Source organism: Anser anser (genome assembly GCF_964211835.1).
Source record: "Anser anser genome assembly, chromosome: 14".
NCBI lineage: Eukaryota > Metazoa > Chordata > Aves > Anseriformes > Anatidae > Anser > Anser anser.
This window is the reverse complement of record NC_139735.1, coordinates 18,004,489-18,023,446: the sequence shown is the minus strand read 5'-3', so window position 1 is coordinate 18,023,446 and position 18,958 is coordinate 18,004,489. Positions and strand designations below refer to the sequence as shown.

Genomic DNA, 18,958 nt, shown 5'->3' with positions numbered 1-18,958 from the left:
TAAGGGACCATGCACTGTACAAAGTGTACATTCAGATAAAGTCCACACGCTATTATGTGCCTCCAAACAGTTTTTATTATTTTTAAAACATGCAAAACTTACCAGCCTGAAAAGAATGTTACTATCACACAGTAATGAAGAGTGTTAAACATCTTTCTCTGAAGTCAACAAATATATGCCATATATGTGACAAAACAACATTTAACCAGGCCTGCAGAAATACTTATGACAGCATGAAAGAGAGGGGACTTGCTGATCACATGAAACTTCAGTTGAAATAAATGGGGATGCTGAGCCCTTTGCAAGATCACATCTTAAAGCCTGTGGGTTGGTGTAGAAAAAAATGCAGGGAAGACTCATCTCTGAAAGCAATGGAAAAGAAGTAGTCTTATCAGCTGAGTAGCAGCCTTTCTTAAAGGCAGGAAATCATGAAGTGAGCAGTGGCAGTATCAAGAGAAATCACCAAAGTTAAAGCAGTTTGCAAGAAGTTGCTATCAGTGAGCTACGTACTGTGATCTGCCATTGTTCTTATTTTTTTTTGGCTGAAGGAAGATTTTAAGTTATTCCTTTCCTTCTCCAGCCATCCTCTACAGTGTGAAGCAAAACGGATACTAATCAAACAGACTAAGCAGAAATAAGGTGAAAAAGAAGTATTGAGTGACTGCTGTGAGCAATAGCAAGCAGAGTTTGAGGAACAAATGATTATAAGACAAACCAGATCAAAGCCAGAGATGCACAAAGAATGGAACGAAGTAGTGGTGGGCAGAAAATCCATCCTACTGATGTAATACCAGATGGACCAAACTAGTAACAGCACAAAGCCCTGATAAACTGGAAAAAAAGATGAAGTCATGAGACTTTGTTTGATCTCTCAAAGTAGGCAGATACCATCTGTATTTCTGAGGTGACATGATGCTCAGATGGAATGAGAAATTTCTAAGAGGCAAGAAACATCGCTTTTTTTCCCAACTGAAAAGAAAAAAAAAAAAATCAAAGATCTCTGAATCACAACCCTCGTGCCTCTAACAAACTCACTCTTCTTCTAGATGCTACGAGTTTTGAGTAGCAAACAAGTTACCTTAGGATGAGAGGGGAAGCAAACATAGCAAAACTATTTTTGGTAAGAAAGAGGACAAAGTATGCAAGAGTATGCAAACTAACGGAGTGATATATTCCAAATGGGTTGGACTATCTTAACTATGTTTATGCTCAAATATTAACCGTGACCAAATTTTCCTTACACTCGTAACAAACAGATGATTCTGTCTATATTCAGAGGGAATGCGTTTTCTGGACTGTTTGTCAATATCCAGCAGAAAAGCCTGGGATTTTCCGTGTACACCAGCTGTAGTCTTCTAGCACAGGCTCTAGTCGGCAGCCATCATGCACTCATGTTTCAACCTACAAACTAGAGCTAACGGGCTCTAGTTAAAAAAATATTTGTTTGTTTGTTTTTTTTCCCCATCAGAAAAAGTTACTATGAAATAAATATCCTGGAATGACGCCAGCACAGGGTGGGACACAGACTGCATATTAATTAACACCCTAAACAAAAGCACCACCTTCACTCAGTACTTCTGTCACACTAGGCAGTGCCCAAATTATATTTGTTAAACCCATCTTACATGATAACATATAAGAAGGAAGCTCATTTCTTCTACTTTTCTCCTTTATTTAGGAAGAAAAGAAAAATCCCCCACCACTCCCTCCCAGTCCAGGACCCATTGCACAGTTCTATTTCTAGTTTGCATTTTGAAAAGCAAGAACCTTCATCCTTATCTCAAGAGCCAGAGCTGCAAACAACAGGCAGGAGTAGAGGGCTACAGCAGCTCGCTACAGCTAGCAAAGCCTTTCCAAAGGCATGAAATCCGTAGAAGCATGATACTGCCTTATTCACAAAGGGGGCACTACACAGATTTATGAACTTCACAGTCCCAAGAGAAGCTCTCACCCACCTCTCCTGGAGTATTGCTTTCATTTTCCTCTCAGGATCAGCTTCCTTGGCCCCTCTCTCCCTGTGACCATTTGCTCTGTACATCTGAACAGACTGCTCAATTTACATGTTACTTTTCAACCAACGTAACAGATCCCCCTTCCTCCCAGATAGCCAATGCCTCCTCCTCTTCACATTCAAAGGTTCTGACCACTACCACTTCTTGAAACGCATTCATCTTCCTGCCTAGCGCATGTTTCCAGGCAGTAAATATTCAGTGAAAGCATTTCTGAAGACTTTTGCACTCACCTTCTAAGACCCAGACGAGAGACTAAGGAAATGCTATATCCCAGCAGCAGAACCATTGCCAGGCGTTACTTATTTCACACGTTAGAAGTGTGAATGAGGAGGGGCCTATGACTTGTCATGCTCCAGGAGGTCAAATACTTAGTAAAAAGCTCTACCGCCTTTACATCACACAACAACGCTGACAATCATGTCAGTCACCATACATCAGAGCTCCCTGCATAGCTATCAAGGTCCTTTTACCAGGATTTTAGTTAGAACCCTAGGTATCTCACCAATCATTCAAGCTCCTGAAATTTAATATCTAGTGAGCAGCTTATGTTAATGTAAACAACACTCTGCCTTCTCAGCCATACTCCAAGCAGGGTGGTTGGTTGCTATTATTATTTATTTCATCTGTGGGTTTTGTGTTTTGTTGTTTTATTGCTGTGGTTTTTGTTGTTGTCATTTGAAAGAGTGCAGCTGAAGGGCTGAAAAGGGAAAATAAAATCAGAATATCTATAAATAGTGAAGCAATGCCTGGGTACTCAGAGAACATTTCACGTTGGGTTTTATTTGGTAGACTTATAATGTGGTACACAACTGATCATCCTGGTACTGAATATCAGCACCAAAATTTGACAAGATAAGGACACACATTGGCCCTACAATGTGGAAGTACAGCAAGGATTTGCCCACTTCAGATTATGAGAAATGGTATGGATAGAACTGGTTTTCACACCCTTCACGAAAAGCAGGCAAAACTGGTGGGGCTTCTCCTGATTACTCAGGCACAATAACACCTGCAGGCCAGTGAGGACTGACACTCAGATCAGTACCGAAGATATCAGGTGATACCATGTGTTCACATGGTTCACAATCAACTTCCAGAGTTACCAAAAGGAGACAAACAAGTGAGTATGTTATCCTGTCCTTTTAATTGAGAAAAGGACATGCTACATGAGTGTCATAGCCAGACCCCACCACAAAGCAAAGGGAATGCATTAATATTGGCTGTTACTCTATCCTTCACAGAAGTAAGCGTGCCTAGATAAAGAAACCTAAATTAACAGGTAAAAAATTTATAAGGTGCTTAATCTCCGAGAGACATGGAACACTAGGCATGTTTTCCAAGGGTGGTTATAAAATAGCTGTAAATGTCACAGCCTAATGAACAATCAGAAGCCCAACATTTCTACAGAATGACCACATCAACAGTACACAAACGGAGGTGGTTAGCCTGCAGGCCAACAGGAAAACAGCTTAAAAACATGCACCCATCACTCACATCTTTGAGAGGCTGCCAGAAGATCCAGTCATTGCATTGCTTTCGATAAGGAACATTTTTCAAGTCACACAGTGAATAAAGCAGACTTCTTCAGCTACCTTGCTCAAAAAACAACACTGATTTCACAAGCTACTTAGGATAATGATGGAAAAAGCTGCCTAGGCAGAGACAAGATGCCTCAGCTTACACTATGTTAAAGAAAATTGTAATCTGTCATATTCAGCAAAAAAAGTCATGCTATTTAGGACACTTCTGTAGTCACATCTTCTAGACAACCTGCATAATTTGTAACAAGGCCAAAAAGGTGCAGAAGTCTTTCTAAAATGATGCTCAACCAGAACTTGTGCTCAGTGTCAGGTTTGATCATAATGAATACTTTCTGGTACTGCAGTCTGAGAAATCCGAATTATATTCACTGTTTCTTGGTCAAACTGACATCAGCTCCACGGCTAAAACTGCAGAGTAGCCCTGGCTACAAATACTAATTACTCCAAAGTATCAGATATCAAACCCTACCTCACCTTCGAAGAAAGGGGAGCAGGTTAGCAGCATTAAGCCCCTCATTCTATGACAGAGCACAGATGATGGACATCAAGAGATCGTTTGCTTTTCTACAGTATATTTTCCTCACAACTATTCTACCTGTTTTCCCAGATTCTATTAATCAAAATACCATGACAATCCTACGGCCTTGTACTGATATAAAGATCCTTTCTACTGCATCAGCACTTCTATTTAATGTATTTTTAATTCAGAGTATAATATGAAATCATTTGGGAAAGCCATGCTCAGCTTTTATCTTTTCTGTGAATAATTAGAAACTTGGCAACAAAGGACCCTCTCTCTGGATTGACATGCATTCGAGTGTCAAAACATCTGCATTTTTGCCAAGGGGCTTAGTAGTATTCTGTTCATTGCATTTCTGTTTTTCCAAGCTATAAAAGAAAGTGAACTTTCAGGGAAGATTCCAGGCCCAGCTTTCTTTTAACCATGCCCATTTGCCAGTGCAATACAGCAGATTTGTTTGTCTTCCCAAGAAGTGACATGCCTATCATACAACTATAATAATAACCCTGACACAAAGACAAAGACAGAAATAGCTACCAGGTGCCAAACTTAAGTTTATAGAAGGCATTCAGAAAGCCCATAAGTCACAATCAATTCTGCTGATTTCAGGTCAGCCTGCAGGCAACTGCTGTTCCATGGGAAACAGCTACTCCTCGCAGACATCACCAAGCCAGAGCACAGCTCCCAGAGCATGCCGCATACTTCTGACATGTTTGAGTGGCACCTACGCTGACTGCACTGCTGCTCAGCAGTACAGTATTTGACATCCCACGTGCTCCACCTCTGGTATCAGAAGTAGCAGCGATTTGTTGCTGATGCACAAACAGCCAACAGACTGTTAGGGGATGCAACAACAGATCATCAGCTTGTGTACACACAGGAGCGAGCTGTTATCCATGTCCTAACTGCCCTCTTGGTGAGAAAGTTCTTCACAAGTGACCTGTGGCTGGACAGACTTAGGTTGTGCTGCCTCCAGCACTCCCTTGACAATTTGAGTGCTTGAAAAGCCTAGAATTGTCACTGAAGATAACAGATGAGATGGAGCAGGGGACTTCATAGTTTGAGTAAGAAACCGAAGTTAAGCAAAAAGATCTGCTGCCCTGAGTCAGTGTCAAAGCTCAAGGAACACACAAGCTCCTAGCTCTGCATTGAGTTCCCTGAGTAAGTGTCCCTGTCTGTAGAGCTGGAACTGAAAACAACAGAGGTGCTGAACTTACGCCCTTGCATGTTTCTGTCCTTTTAAATTGAGAGAAATACTTGGATTTAAAGCTACTATCTGGCAAAGCTTAATCCCCTAGGTCCCTCCAACTCCTCTGTACACAAGCTGTACAAGTGCAATGTAAGAGAAATGCTATTCTCTGAATTAATCACCACCTTGAACAAACAAATTAAGTGAAGGGGAAAACTCAAGGAGAAAGTATACAAAAAAAAAAAAAGAAAAAAGGAAATTAAACTTTGTTTCAGCTCAGTCATGAAGTGGAACCAAGATCTTTCACAGCACAGGCATGCCTAGTATGAAGCCAGAGAAACCAGTAACTGGTCCTAAATTGTCAAAATTGCAACTGCTAAGGCCAATAAAGCTTGATTCTTAATTTTGCAACATGGACAGAGGCATCATGTCATTTCTAGATCTAAAACAGTGTTTAACTGCAGCTGTCTAACAATAAATTTAAAAAAATGAAAAAAAAAGAAATCCCAAATGATTGAATTTTTCATCTACTGGTTCTTGCAAATCAATTGGAAAGCAACTTGCCTAGGCTTGTGTTTGATGGGGGAAAAGAGCTGAAAGCAAATTGGAAGGAAGGAAGGGAGGAAGGGAGGAAGGGAGGAAGGGAGGGAGGAAGGGAGGAAGGGAGGGAGGGAGGGAGGGAGGGAGGAAGGAAGGAAGGAAGGAAGGAAGGAAGGAAGGAAGGAAGGGAGAGAGAGAGAGAGAGAGAGAGAGAGAGAAAGAAAGAAAGAAAGAAAGAAAGAAAGAAAGAAAGAAAGAAAGAAAGAAAGAAAGAAAGAAAAAGAAAGAAAGAAAGAAAAAGAAAGAAAAAGAAAGAAAAAGAAAGAAAAAGAAAGAAAACTGATTTCTAATAAGATCTGCAACAGTAACCACAAGAAAGGAACAACAAACATTTTCTCACATTTGTCTGTAACAGTAAATTACTTCAGCTAAAGTAAATCTGTAAGCTGTTCAGCTAGGAGCTCTGATCCTCATTTACGGAGATGAAGATTGACTTGCTCTTTTAAGTACATGACAACATCCTGTCTTAATCAATAATAAAGAGGCTGGGATTTGAGAGTTCACATTCTCTGCTCCTTACGTGGAGCGTGGAGTTTGGATAAAAGAAAATGTGAATGCTTTATGCCCTTTTTCTAATTTAAAGTAATGAGACTTCATTTTTTCCCCGATTGCCACAAGAATAGTGATGTGCTCTAGTTTTCTCTGAGAAAATTGTCCGAACCACAGTTACCAGATAAACACCGTATTGAACACACAAAACTCACATGGTAGGACAAAACTCATCCAAGCTTCTCCCAAGTATTAGTGGACAAAAAGGACCCAAAAAGTTCAAGTCAAGTCTCTGAAGGCTGTCCAACCAGTTGTACATGCACACCTCCCACATCTTTACTACATTTTAACTTAGTATTCCCTTGAGAACTCAAAATTCCTACTCTGCAGACACATACCATCCTGGAGAAAATATCCTTGGCCTGGAAACAGTCAGTTTTGTCAGCAGGCTACTAAATGGCCAAGCCTGAAAATGTTCCCTTAAATGTCTTCACAATTTCCTCTTTCCTGGAGAAAATAGATTAAAAAAAACAGCATTGCACATGGATAGGAAGTTATCCCTTGACACCACCAACATGCAGGACCTACTCATGCATACAAGGAAAGCAGTGAAAGCACGTTTGGTTGGCTTATTTGGGTGGGGGGGTTTGTTCACCCGCTCTCCACCCTTCATAGGACAGTTCCTATTACAAAGATACTGAAGATCAGGGATAGTTTAAAACAGCTGTCCATGCAAAGAACACAAAAAGAAAAAAAAAAAGAAAAAAGAAAAAAGAACTTCTCTTCAGTGTTGCATAGGAAAAATCTTTTTATTTGTTCTTTCATGATAGCATGCAGGAATACCGAGGACATAACTTCAATAATATGGGGCTGTTTTATACAATGCAAATAGATAAGCTATTTCTTTGCTTAAGATACATCAGATATAAAGCTTCCCCCCACCCTTTGGGAGAAGGCTACGTTTTGAATAATAATTTCTTAGGTGGTTACAGAACAACAAGTCTAAACATTCCTAAAAGTACTTATAACCTTTCAAATTACTGTGAAAAATGTTGGGAACGCTTCTACAGCTCGGGTAGAACATAGCAACTGTTCAACAGACACAAGAAGAGACACAAAAAATAACAACCCCGTAAATTATATGGATACCTGAGGCAAGAAGAATGAAATTACCAAAGCTAGGATTTGATCATAGTACAAAGATGCTCCTGTTGGCAAATGTGTCATGATTAACAGTGGTCTAAGGGTCATTGCTTTCAGCACCGGTAGCTTAAAATGCAGTGCAAGATGAGAGAAGAGAACTGCAATTGCAAATGCTGGCAGTTACCTGAACAAAAATGGGGGGAAGGAAGTACATTGCATTGGGTTATTGTGAGTGTCCTCATTTAGTACAGAATTCAGAAGTCCAAAGATTAAATGTTATAGGCAGACATCGTTTTTGGCATCTGCATATTTTTAAGTGCAACCAAGCAGAAACAATTTTTCAAATCTCAAGTGTCTGACCTATTCTGACAGATAATGTTGTTCAAAACTATCTAAATGGCAAAAGCTATTTAAATGGGGTGCAATATTTAAAACTGTGAAAAGGCACTAGTGGTTGTTTTTTGGTTTCTTTGTGTGTTTCTGGTTGTTAAAAAATGAGAGAATTCTATGAGAGAATTCATCATGTCTCTTTGCATCTTAAACTACATCCACTTCAGTACAAGCTAGTCCAAATTTCACTGCTTTTCTTCTCACCTTCCTCTAATGTTGCCTTCCTACTTCCTCATACATTTACACTTTCAAAAAAGCTCTGTCAATCTCTCCTCTACAGCCACTTAAGCCTAATTTATTACCTGATTGTATTAGCATAAAATGCTTGGAATTCAAGACATTAAAATCTCAAGAAGACATGCATAGAAGTCAAAGAACTTTTCTCCCTTCCACAATTTAATGTGTTTTAATGTGGTTTATATCTTAGAGCATGCTTAAGACAAATACTTCCTAAACATAATTAGAAACCCGTTTTCAAACTTCTTTTACTAATAAGCCTTAAAGCTGAAATTTTTCCACAGTGATACTTCTCTGATAAGGAATTGCATTTCAACCTCTGTAGAAACAAAACATGCCAAGTCATTTATTGTCGCATTTTCACTTTTGAGTGCTAAGATTACCAGCAGGCCCAATACTCTCCTCAGCAGCTTCATTGAACATAAAAGTACCTCCTTTCAGATTAATGATCTTCACCTAAATTGTAGATTAAAAGGATAAACCTGAACTGACATAATCTAGTGTAATTTTTGCTGTTGATTCAGTTCAGCTTTCAGCAAAATTACTGCAAATTTGCACTTAGTTATCAAAGCAAAATTTCATTCAATATCTTTTACTGAAGTCAAATGAAAACTCACATTTCCAAAGACACTCATGCTTACATTCCACAAATTTACTAGGTCAGCATTCCTCCTATTCTTGCTGATAACTTTTTCATTATCAACTTCTCACAAAATGCATATACATGTATACAAACTGTACATTCAGCCTGTAGGTAAGCAACCAACTTGTGCTCCCTCAGCTATCTTCAGCAGAAGAGACACAAGCCTGAAAAAGAAGTGCTTACTGATACAGTCTCATGTACTAAGTTCTACAGCGAAGGAGTTTTACCTTCCATTGCAATTACCAGCAGTTTCAAGAACATACCTCCTAACCACATTATAATATACAGAACCTTTCCTTAGTTTCTGATTATGCATTGGTCCCAAGAGCCTTCTTATTTCTAATTCTTTCCCAAACCCCCTGTAATATTTTGAGTTACTTATTTCTGTAGTTACTAGGCATCGATTTGTACACTTGTCTTACCACCTAGACTTCAAAGCTCTAGAAAGTAAACATGGAATTTATCACACATCTTACTACTTTTACTACTGAAATAATGAAACCCTTTATAAGTTATTAATTTTATTGTAAAAGTTTATTATACTATGTCTTCTGGAAAAGCCATTCAAAACAAAACTATGCAGTCAATTTCCCAATAGAACAAAGCATTCATACTAATTAGCAAGTTAATGTTCAATTAGATTTAACAAAAATACTGCTGGGATCTTGGAAAGAGCCATAATCCTGATGGCCCTTTATTATTAGAATGATACCATACAACAAGTCCTACTACCAATACCACCTCAGACTATAAGAGCCCGAAGAACAAATGACTTTTCCTGAGATTTGTGCTTCCTACAATCCCTACAGCTCCCTGGGGAGCCATGTCAATTATACCATCATCAATGCAAATGGCATTAAAGAGTCTCTGCAACAGACAGACTGCTAATGCTGATCAGAGGTGCCAGTGTGCAGCACATCTCTCCCAAAAGCTTTTTAACCTGTTGGGTGTCTAGTCAGTTGGTTCTAATCTTGTCATTTTGTGACAGGCCACTGGTCCCTCTCTGCCTTTGTCAGTCAAAATCAACCACTACAAACAACCAATTTTCCACCATCAGCAGTGTGGAATGCAGTAGTGGCAGCAAAATGATAAACTCCTGTATAGAGTGTGTGATAATGTGCAGTCTGCCGGCTTTCTTGCTTGATAGGTTCTTCTTATTAAGATAAAGTGTTTTCCAAAAAACTACTCTAAACAGATAGTTAATAAAATAAAGGAGTATTGGAGAATGGAAACACTTAATACTACTGTATGCAGCTTGAGTAGGAAACGAAACTTGACCTGAAATTTAATTATCAGTAGTCTCTAAATGAATAAATAAGAAAAATGTCACATGCTCATTTTTCCTTGGCATTTTATCTATGTACTGCTGATGCTACACTCATCACATAATAGAGTTTGGGGTTGGGGGTGAAGATGCAGAGCATAACTGAAGTAGCCATACAAATCAAAAGAGAACTATCATACTAGGGAAGAAACTGGCATGTCAATTTGAAAGCAAATGAGAACCCAGCAAGCCATCTCACTGCAAATACATTCATATGTGATATTTCACATTTGTATACCCAGGAAAGCCAAAGAAATTCCAGGTTTACTGTCCTTTTCAGTGATGAGAAATTGTGAAGTCTAATCCAAAAGTTAAATTCCTTTTTCCCTGATCAAAATTATCTATCACCTGGCAAACTAACAATTTTTGAATAATGTAGTTCAGTTTGAACTAACACTAGAAGTTACTTTCTAATTTGCTTGTACATTAAACCTATAAATATTTTTCCAAATATTGTTTCTAATACTGATTCACAAATGGACAATGGAACAGTCATTTGGTAAACCATACAGCTCTTCACAAAAGAAGGAAGAACAAAAGTACAAATATTGAAATCAGAAATGAAGGGAACAGGCAGAATAATCGTTTAAGCCTTCAGACTTAAGAAAAGTTGAAAGAGGCTTGTGAACTGTGTGCTGTTAGGAGATAATGCAGAGAAAGCAAATACCTGATTTCAACACCAGCTTTTTATGGAATGACTTCTCTCTTTTCACTTGAGTTTTAGCCATGCTTAGGGGTATCTGTAGGCTGTTCAGGCTAGATGAAGTTTGGGGAACAAAAGAGAGGGGAAACTGCAATCCAAATATAGTACAAGTGTTATGTATGAGATGGGGTACGAAGTCCTATTTGGGATTATCTTGCTCTTAATTGTCAATACCATTAAGAAATGAGTTCTTTTTTATTTCGAGGACCGTAAAATCTTTATGGTGACACTGGAGTTCGACGAAAATAGAAGACTGCACGGCAATGTGAAGGTCCCAGGGGATAATTGCTCTTACCGAAAGTCTTCCCTCTCTTCTGAATCCGTTTCCCAGTCCACAGTCTTTCACAATACATGACTACAGGTGCTAGTGTGCCTTCTCCACTTAGCACAGCTATGAGCAGAAGTTTATGCAATTTTCTGGAAACAAGCTGTAAGCCATTTTTACTTACCAGCAAGCAGAGCTAGTTGATCAAGTAGATAATATTTTAAAATTTCATGCCTTGTAAGAACTCAATATGCATCATTTTCATAGCTCTTAAAAGGACAGTCACCTTTTGGAAGAAAGGAATTCTGTCCTTCTAGAAGATAACGCATTTTGCACCATGAACTGAACACACCACCATTTCAGGCTTTGGAACGAGCTCCTCTGTTTCCAGCACTCAAGTCTGACAACCCCATGCACCAGTAATGGAGACACTCCCCTGATAAAAGAGTATGAGTGTCAAGTGCTGTACTTCCCACACAGCAGAAGACAACTTTCAAATGAACATGAAGTTCACAAGGCATTCTGACCCGCACCCTCCAAAATGGTAAACTTTCAAACTCCCTTGGAGTACACGTACTGCTCAGCTGACTATATCTCAAAATAAGACATGGTTCTTTCATTCAGCACCAGACAGCAGTGGTCACTGCTGGCAGCATTACACACCGCCCAGTTTTCACTCAGATGTTCAGTTGGAGAGAGATGCCAGGGTGGCCTCACTTGGACCTTCCCACCCCACCCAAGCAGATGGAGCCAGGACAGCTCCTCAGGCAGTGCACGTCAGTAGCAGGGATCCCAAGTCCCATCAAGCACAACTGTACAAAACAAAAGCTGCTTTGCCCTAAGTGTGGTAGCCTCCCTACTTTCCCTGGCTGTGAGTTGTCACACACTTCAGGAGCACTCTGTACTTTTAATGGCCAGCTCTCCGGGCATACACATCCCTTGTCTGCAATTAGGCTGATTGCTTTATGGATTTCTACACCTTAGAGAAATATTTTTCATCCCCTACAAAGGATTTGCACAGAATATGACACCATTCATTAAAGAATCTGTTTTATGTGTATGCACCAATAGAATATTTGATGTTACTAAATGCAAAGTTAATTTGGGGAGTTTTTAGTGTATCTGTATAGAATTTCTAAAGCAGTTTCATGTCTTTACCTTTGTTGTAAATAAAGAAAATAAGTTGCATTTGTACCCAGCTCTCCAATCTATATTATTATATTTATAAACACGGGCGATTATTCCACAATCAAATCGATTTTTCAAAAGCCAAAACACAAACATTTCACCAGAAGATATGTGACCTGAACTTCTCATTCCACTGTGGAACAGGAATCACTACTGCAGATAGTTTCTTTTAAGTTAGCAAGATGATCCCTATTTTTAATTTGATATTTTGGTAAATGTTTGTATTGATCTCAGTCTTCCAAGTACCCTTGAAAGCTTCTGTGCAACAGTGGTAGGCTGATTCTCCATCTCGCTTTCATGCCACTTGAGTGGATCCTAATTCAATGAAGAAAATGATATTTGGCAGCAAATGACAAAAGATGCCGTTTGGCATCATATTCTGATTTTAAACAGAAGCTATTAGAAGCCTTAAAATAATCCTTTGTCTTACCCTATGGTTTCTGAAATACAGGTCAAATTTGTTTCCCACTCTAATACTGGAGAGAAGAAGCCAGCATATTAAAACATCATTTTCTGTAGATTAGAAGAATATTGATTAAATGAATTTGGGCAAAGTTCAAAATACTGCAGGGTAATACATCTGAATATTAAGATCCTGTACATTGTCAAGAGAAGTTAAAGGCAGAGTTAATGTGATTTATTGACTGATGGTGGTGAGTTTAGTAAATTCATACACGTTCAAAGTCCAGTGTAAACTCAAAACAGTATTTGATTAACCTATGGTTATGCCATGACAGTGTTTAGATCAGACCATTTTACTTGTGCTTTTTTATAGGCCAAATAAACAGTAACCCTATCTCAGTTGACCTGTAGTACCCTTGAGTACAAGTACTATTTTCAGACTTCTCCCAGCCATTTACTACCCTGTTAACCCTGCTCTCACCTCAGCGAGGGTCAGTTGTATTGCAATTTCTTCTAATAGCTTTAATCATGCTTCCAGACTGAAAAATGCTCAACAGAGCAGAACAAGGAATACAGGCACTTTGAATAACTTCAGGAAAGAAAAAAAAAATTATACACTCCTTTAATAAGCTTCTGAGCATTGTTTATTTTGCAGATATATTATCCCTAAGGTGAAAGAATTTCAGAAGATCTAGAAGCAAAGCCCATAATGAAGCGTCCACAAGGAAAACTTTTTGTTGGGGGATCCCTTATTTAGTTGAGTACACAATCAGAACTAGGGAAAAGCCTACTGGCATTTAATGCTTTAAAGCAGCACTAGTTCTTACTTACATTTGCTTCTAGCAATCAAGGAGCTTATCAGGAAGAGAGATGAAGAACAGAGTGATAACACACCTCCCAAATTTGCTCTGGGACTCCAGGGAAGGATCCAACATTAGGTGCTGAAGTGCCAGCAGGCACTACTGCCTTACACCTCTTAATATCCACACAGCGCATTGCAGGCACAGGGTAGAGTTTTTAACATCTATATTTGGCCAACAAACTTAACATTGTGGAAGTTAAATCATTTAAAAACCAGTACTGGAATTTGGTTCTGATCACAGGGGTCTCAAGTTCTGACCAGAAACATCATCTCGGACCTCTTCAGTTCAAGCTTTCACTGAAACTGCCATATCCTGAAGACTTCACTTCATCAAAAGCTTCTTAATCAGCTCCTTCTCAGCAGTTATGCACTTAGGTTCACAAATGCAGATTTTTTTTTGATGTTGCTATTCCATACAGCTTCAGAAGAATACCCCTATTTCATTCAAGTAGCTCAAGACCCTCCTGTTAGCATGACTCTGCACAGCTGCCTAGTAATTCAGCGCACACACTTCAGCATAATGTATTTTCACACTAAAGGGTGAAAAATGAGAGCCTGGCAGTTGCTGTTTGAATATACAGGAGAGAAGATTTATTTCTGTTAGCTCACAAAATATCAAGAGAATAGATTTAAAAATTTAAACATCACAAAATAAGCAGAAGGAACTCTGACTGACTGACTGACAGTTCAGACTCGCCAAATATCCTTTCACTTCTGGTGCAAAGTTATAGAGCTGGGATGGCTTGCAGCTCAGGAAGCATCCAGATCCAATATTGCAGTAATCCACTGACTCGTAAAACAATATAAAAATAAGTAAACCTAACAAACACTCTAAGAGGTGAGCACCTACAAATAACTGGGGTCCCAACTGCATCTCACCTCCCTGGGGTATGAGACAGGAGCTGTTTTCTGTTTAAAAGAAATCCACAGTTGCACAGGAATGTTTTCTGACTGCTTCTGCATTGAAAACCCTTGCTCTACTGCTTTGCATTCAAAATAGGCTGAAGAGGATTCATCTACTCAGAAGTCTGTCCAAGAGTACTGAGGAGAGGTCTCTCAGGATCATCTCCTGAAATTACTTCTTCTGAATACTAACCAAAAAGCCTGGCTCAAATGCAGACGGCATAACAGGGCATTGAAAGGAGACCTGGAATAACTGCAGAGGGACGCAGCTTTGCACTTTTTGCACTTGTTCCCATGTTCTTACATATTCACCCACTTCATAGCAAGAGCCTGTCTGTTCCTGTCTCTCAGGAAAAGCGCTATGAAGTCTACAAACTGTTCTTAAACCAAACAGCACGCTTAAGTTCTATCATTCTTCACAGAATATCATCAAAAAGACACAAACAGAACACTGCAACCCATGCACTTACAGAGCCTGAGCCAGAGGGAGCTCTCAGAAGTTCTATTTGAAAGTACTGAAATGATTGTTCAAGGAAACAAAGCAAAGCAGCAGAGGCACAGAGGGCAGGCAGGCACAGTCCAACCCTGGGAAAGAGCCAGCATTGGAGCTGGGCAGGAGTCCAGCAGTTCGTGATATTCCTACGCTTTGACTTTTGCCTCAAAAGACTTTGTCCTCAGCCCAACTCCCACTGCTGCCAGCCTTTTCACCGATTTCAGCAAAAGATTGAGTGGCCTCACAGCCGAAGTCTCAGACCTGCTGGATGCATGGTGACTTCAGCTGCAGTTGTAAATGCTCAGCAGCACACATCTGGAAGAATAAGTCCTCAGCACACAGAATGATTCTGCACTGACCACGTGATTGCCCTAAAGAATTCACAGAATCATCCAATTATTTCCATATGGAAGAGCACCCCAAGACACACAGTCTGGGGGTGAGAACTTGAGCGAAGCACTCACGGAAACTAAGTGCAGACTGGGCTTACAGGAGGATAGCTCACATTTACTGGTTTGTTTCAGAGGTTTCTGAAAATAATTATGCATCCAATTAAGTTATTTTCTATAAACAGAAGCGCATTATGAATGGGAAGATAAACATTTCCACTACACTGACCTTAAAAGCTAAAGTAATTCTGGATGGCCTGCTGCAAAAGCTGTTCTCTTTTCCTGGCTTACGTGTAAAGTAACTCATGGCTTACATTTTCTTCCCCATTCAAAGATGGCTGCCTTTTATTGAGATTCATATTTCCATTAAAACACACACACAAACATGCATTTACTGCTTAAAAGGTATGTATACAGTATTTGGTTTGCATATATGCATCACACAGTGATCACTGTCAGTTTTTTCCCCTTAAAATATTATTTTTATTACCTGATTATTTACATAAGATTATGTAGGGGACCATCCAGTACATGAAATTCCTATAATTCCTATAAATGAAATATAAATAAATTCCTATGAAATTCCTATAAATTCCTATAACGGGTATACCGTTTCAGACTTCCTCAACATACCAGCAGTTCTTTGTCCTAAGAGTTTGTTTGGGGGCGGGGGGGGGGGGAAGGGGGAAGAGAGAGACTCTACATCTTCCTTTCTAAATCCCTTTATTCTGCCCATCAAGAGTAGTCTTGTATTTCCAAATTAAATGCTGCAATAAGTTATAGTGGAGTAGTTCTCTGGAGTACTTGATGCAATCTACTGGCTTTCAGTGCTGTTTCAGATGAGTCATGAGAGTGACTCATGTCCTCATTAATTATGAAAAATCAAAAACTAGGGTACAGGCACAGGGATTGCTGAGTAGAAGTAGAAACATCACTTTTACCAAAGAAATACAAACCATGTTTCTGATGAAACATACTGAATGAGTATTTAAGGAGTCACCAAAAAAAAAACCAAAAAAAAACCACCATTTTAATTCAGCCATAGTCAATTTTTGACTAATTATCAGCTATTCCAGATGTGAATTCTTGCATTATTCTCTAGTCAATGCCTGGTACAGTGATGACCACAGGTACTATTAGAAGAAGGATTGGATCACAGACCTAAGCGTTATAAAGATCCAGGCTGGCTCCTGGGATGTTCCTAACATCTTCACAGAGAAGAAATGAATGCAAGTGTCCAAAATGGTTTACTTGGGTAAATTCTCCACTATTCATGGCCAACTTATGCTGTTGCAAACTGTGTGCCAGTACTGCCAGTGTACTGGCATGTTGCTACTTAGCAAACAAGCAGCAATTTAAAAAAAAAAAAACAAAAAACAAAAAAAACACAGCTGGATCATGCTCACTAAAAGCCCTGAGACTATTTCGGTTGGCTAGTTATTCGTCTGATTGCTTTCCACTTACTCCTTAGACATTAGCTGCTACCCAATTTGTCATAGTAGATGTTGATGTTGCCTTTCCTTCTCTTCAGGAGTTTTTGAATACTTTCTAACAAAATTAGTGCTGTCTTCTTCAAAATAAGCTGAAAACACATTTCCTGAATTATTTTTTCCCCCAGTAGGAACTGGAACAGTCAGTGGGTGCACACAAGTGAAGAAAATCACAAACTTCTTTGAACTTGCTGCAGGCCTCAAGCCTTTTATGTCATGGCAATGATCATGAAGACAGCCTCTACAAGCTTTCCACTTTCAACACAAACCATGTCCCATGCCACAATTAAATGAAGTCAGATGCAAAAGCAGCATAGGCTAGAAATGCGGAAACTCAGATGCGTGTAACTCTGAAAGAGAATGGAAGAGCACACAGAGTAACTGAATAAACCATACATTCTGCCCTCACCAGACAATACAAAAAGCATCGGTCATACATACAGTAATCTGACATTACCTAGAAAGAACATTTGCCAACAATAATTCTTTCCTATTAATTTTCTGTGCAATCCATTACAGTAAATGCTATCACCTTTGAGCCAGCTACAGGTTTTTAACCTTCCAAGATGTCTGGGAACACAAACACAACAGTTTTCTTGAGTAGCACTGATTGCCATGTATTTTAAGATATTTTGAATGGAAACATGAGGAAAATAGCTTCTACATGCATAACGTGTAAGCTGGTTTACAGGAAGCAAAGAATGAATTAAAAAGGGAGAAATGACACATACAAAAGTAATAGAAGCAACCTTAATTTTGTTGCAATAAATATTGCCATGGGAATTTTACCTTCAAATTCAAATAATTTTACCAAAAATTCAAATAATGCCATGGGAGTTTTATGTCCAAAGTACAGGCTCCCCTCCTACAAACCCCTGCAGGACACAGAATGTGGTGCGAGGCTTACTGGGCATGAGACATTCACAAACTTCTTGATAAATGTTGAATAGAAGATCAGCAACCAAAGCGCTACCCGGCTTTAAATTTAAATTTAAAAACAAGGGAGGGTGTAGCTCAAAGATGCCCAAGAAAAGCACAGCCAAGAATCGAGCCTTCCTAATTTCTCCATGTCTGCTGCAGTTCCTCGGACCTGCACACACGCTAGATGCAGATCAGCTGGTAGTCTGGTGTAAAGGCAGACTAGGAACTGCTTCCCGAAGCTTGGGATAAGTTGTATTTCACAGTTTTAGCCTCAAACCACAATGCATTACAACGTAACAAGCACACGGTAAGGCAAGAGCAAATACTTAATTAATCAGTTCAGGTCTTCTGGTTTTTTTCTGTTTTCTTTGCCTTTGTAATTACAGGTGGAAGAGTTAACGAATCCACAGAGCTCAGTAGAACTGAGCAGAGGGAAAGTCTGTCTCTTCCCGCTCTCTTTCCAAGAAGGGGTTTCCATATTCCAGTCTCCAACCCGCTGCACGAGCCTGCATGGATGTGCAGCCAAGAGGCACAAGCCGGTGTGCGGTGCGCATGGGGCAGACTGTGCCTCCCACACTATTTTCGGCCCAATAAGGAATGAGTGGCAGCGTTGCTATAACCCACGCATTTCTCATAAGGAGAAGGTCCAACCTGTCTGGAGACATACAGGTGCCAGAATGGCAGCTTCAAAACATAGGGTATATTTGTACTGAGAATAAATTCCCACACAGGAGTGCAAAGTGCAATAAAAACAGCTAACTTTCTCCTCTTTCTCCTTCCACACACTGTAAAGGCAGTAGCCACACATTGCAGCACAACACATAGCCTGCACATGGCCCTCTAACAGATTACAGGCAACCTCCCATTTTCCTTATCCCGTCAAATGTTTGCTGCCTATGCACACAGGAAAGCATGTTGTTACAATTGTCAGCCTGGTTTTATGCAGATTTAATTTAGATTTCTAAATCTAAGATCCATCCGTTCCATCGCTTACAATACATAGAAAGCAGCAAGTACTATTCCATGATATGCTGAGTCTTCTTTATCATATCAGCAGATAAACCCAACAACAGAAAATTCAACTAGAAAAAGAATTAAATTGTGTACAAGCAAAACTAATACACTTGGTGTTTTGTTGTTTTGCTTTTTTATTGTGTTAGTTTTTTCCCCCCACCCGGGACTAAAAGCCCTGCCTACCAGTTACTGCTGACAGCTGCGGTTCGTGCTCCCTGGCAACCCGCAGCCTGTAACTCT

General features: G+C 39.5%; 1 protein-coding gene across 20 annotated transcripts in view; it reads right to left on the bottom strand.

Annotated features, from left to right (window-relative positions):
• Window positions 1-18,958, bottom strand: part of LOC310881225 (uncharacterized protein) — a gene marked incomplete at its 5' end in the record, with an annotated part of 330,228 nt that overhangs the window by 291,473 nt on the left and 19,797 nt on the right. For 3 of the 20 annotated variants that reach the window (XR_014572227.1, XR_014572228.1, XR_014572229.1), the window contains one exon: window positions 2,243-2,374. The exons of 5 other annotated variants lie outside the window; for them this stretch is intronic. 12 more of the 20 variants (XR_014572219.1, XR_014572220.1, XR_014572221.1 and 9 more) reach the window with 12 other exon arrangements.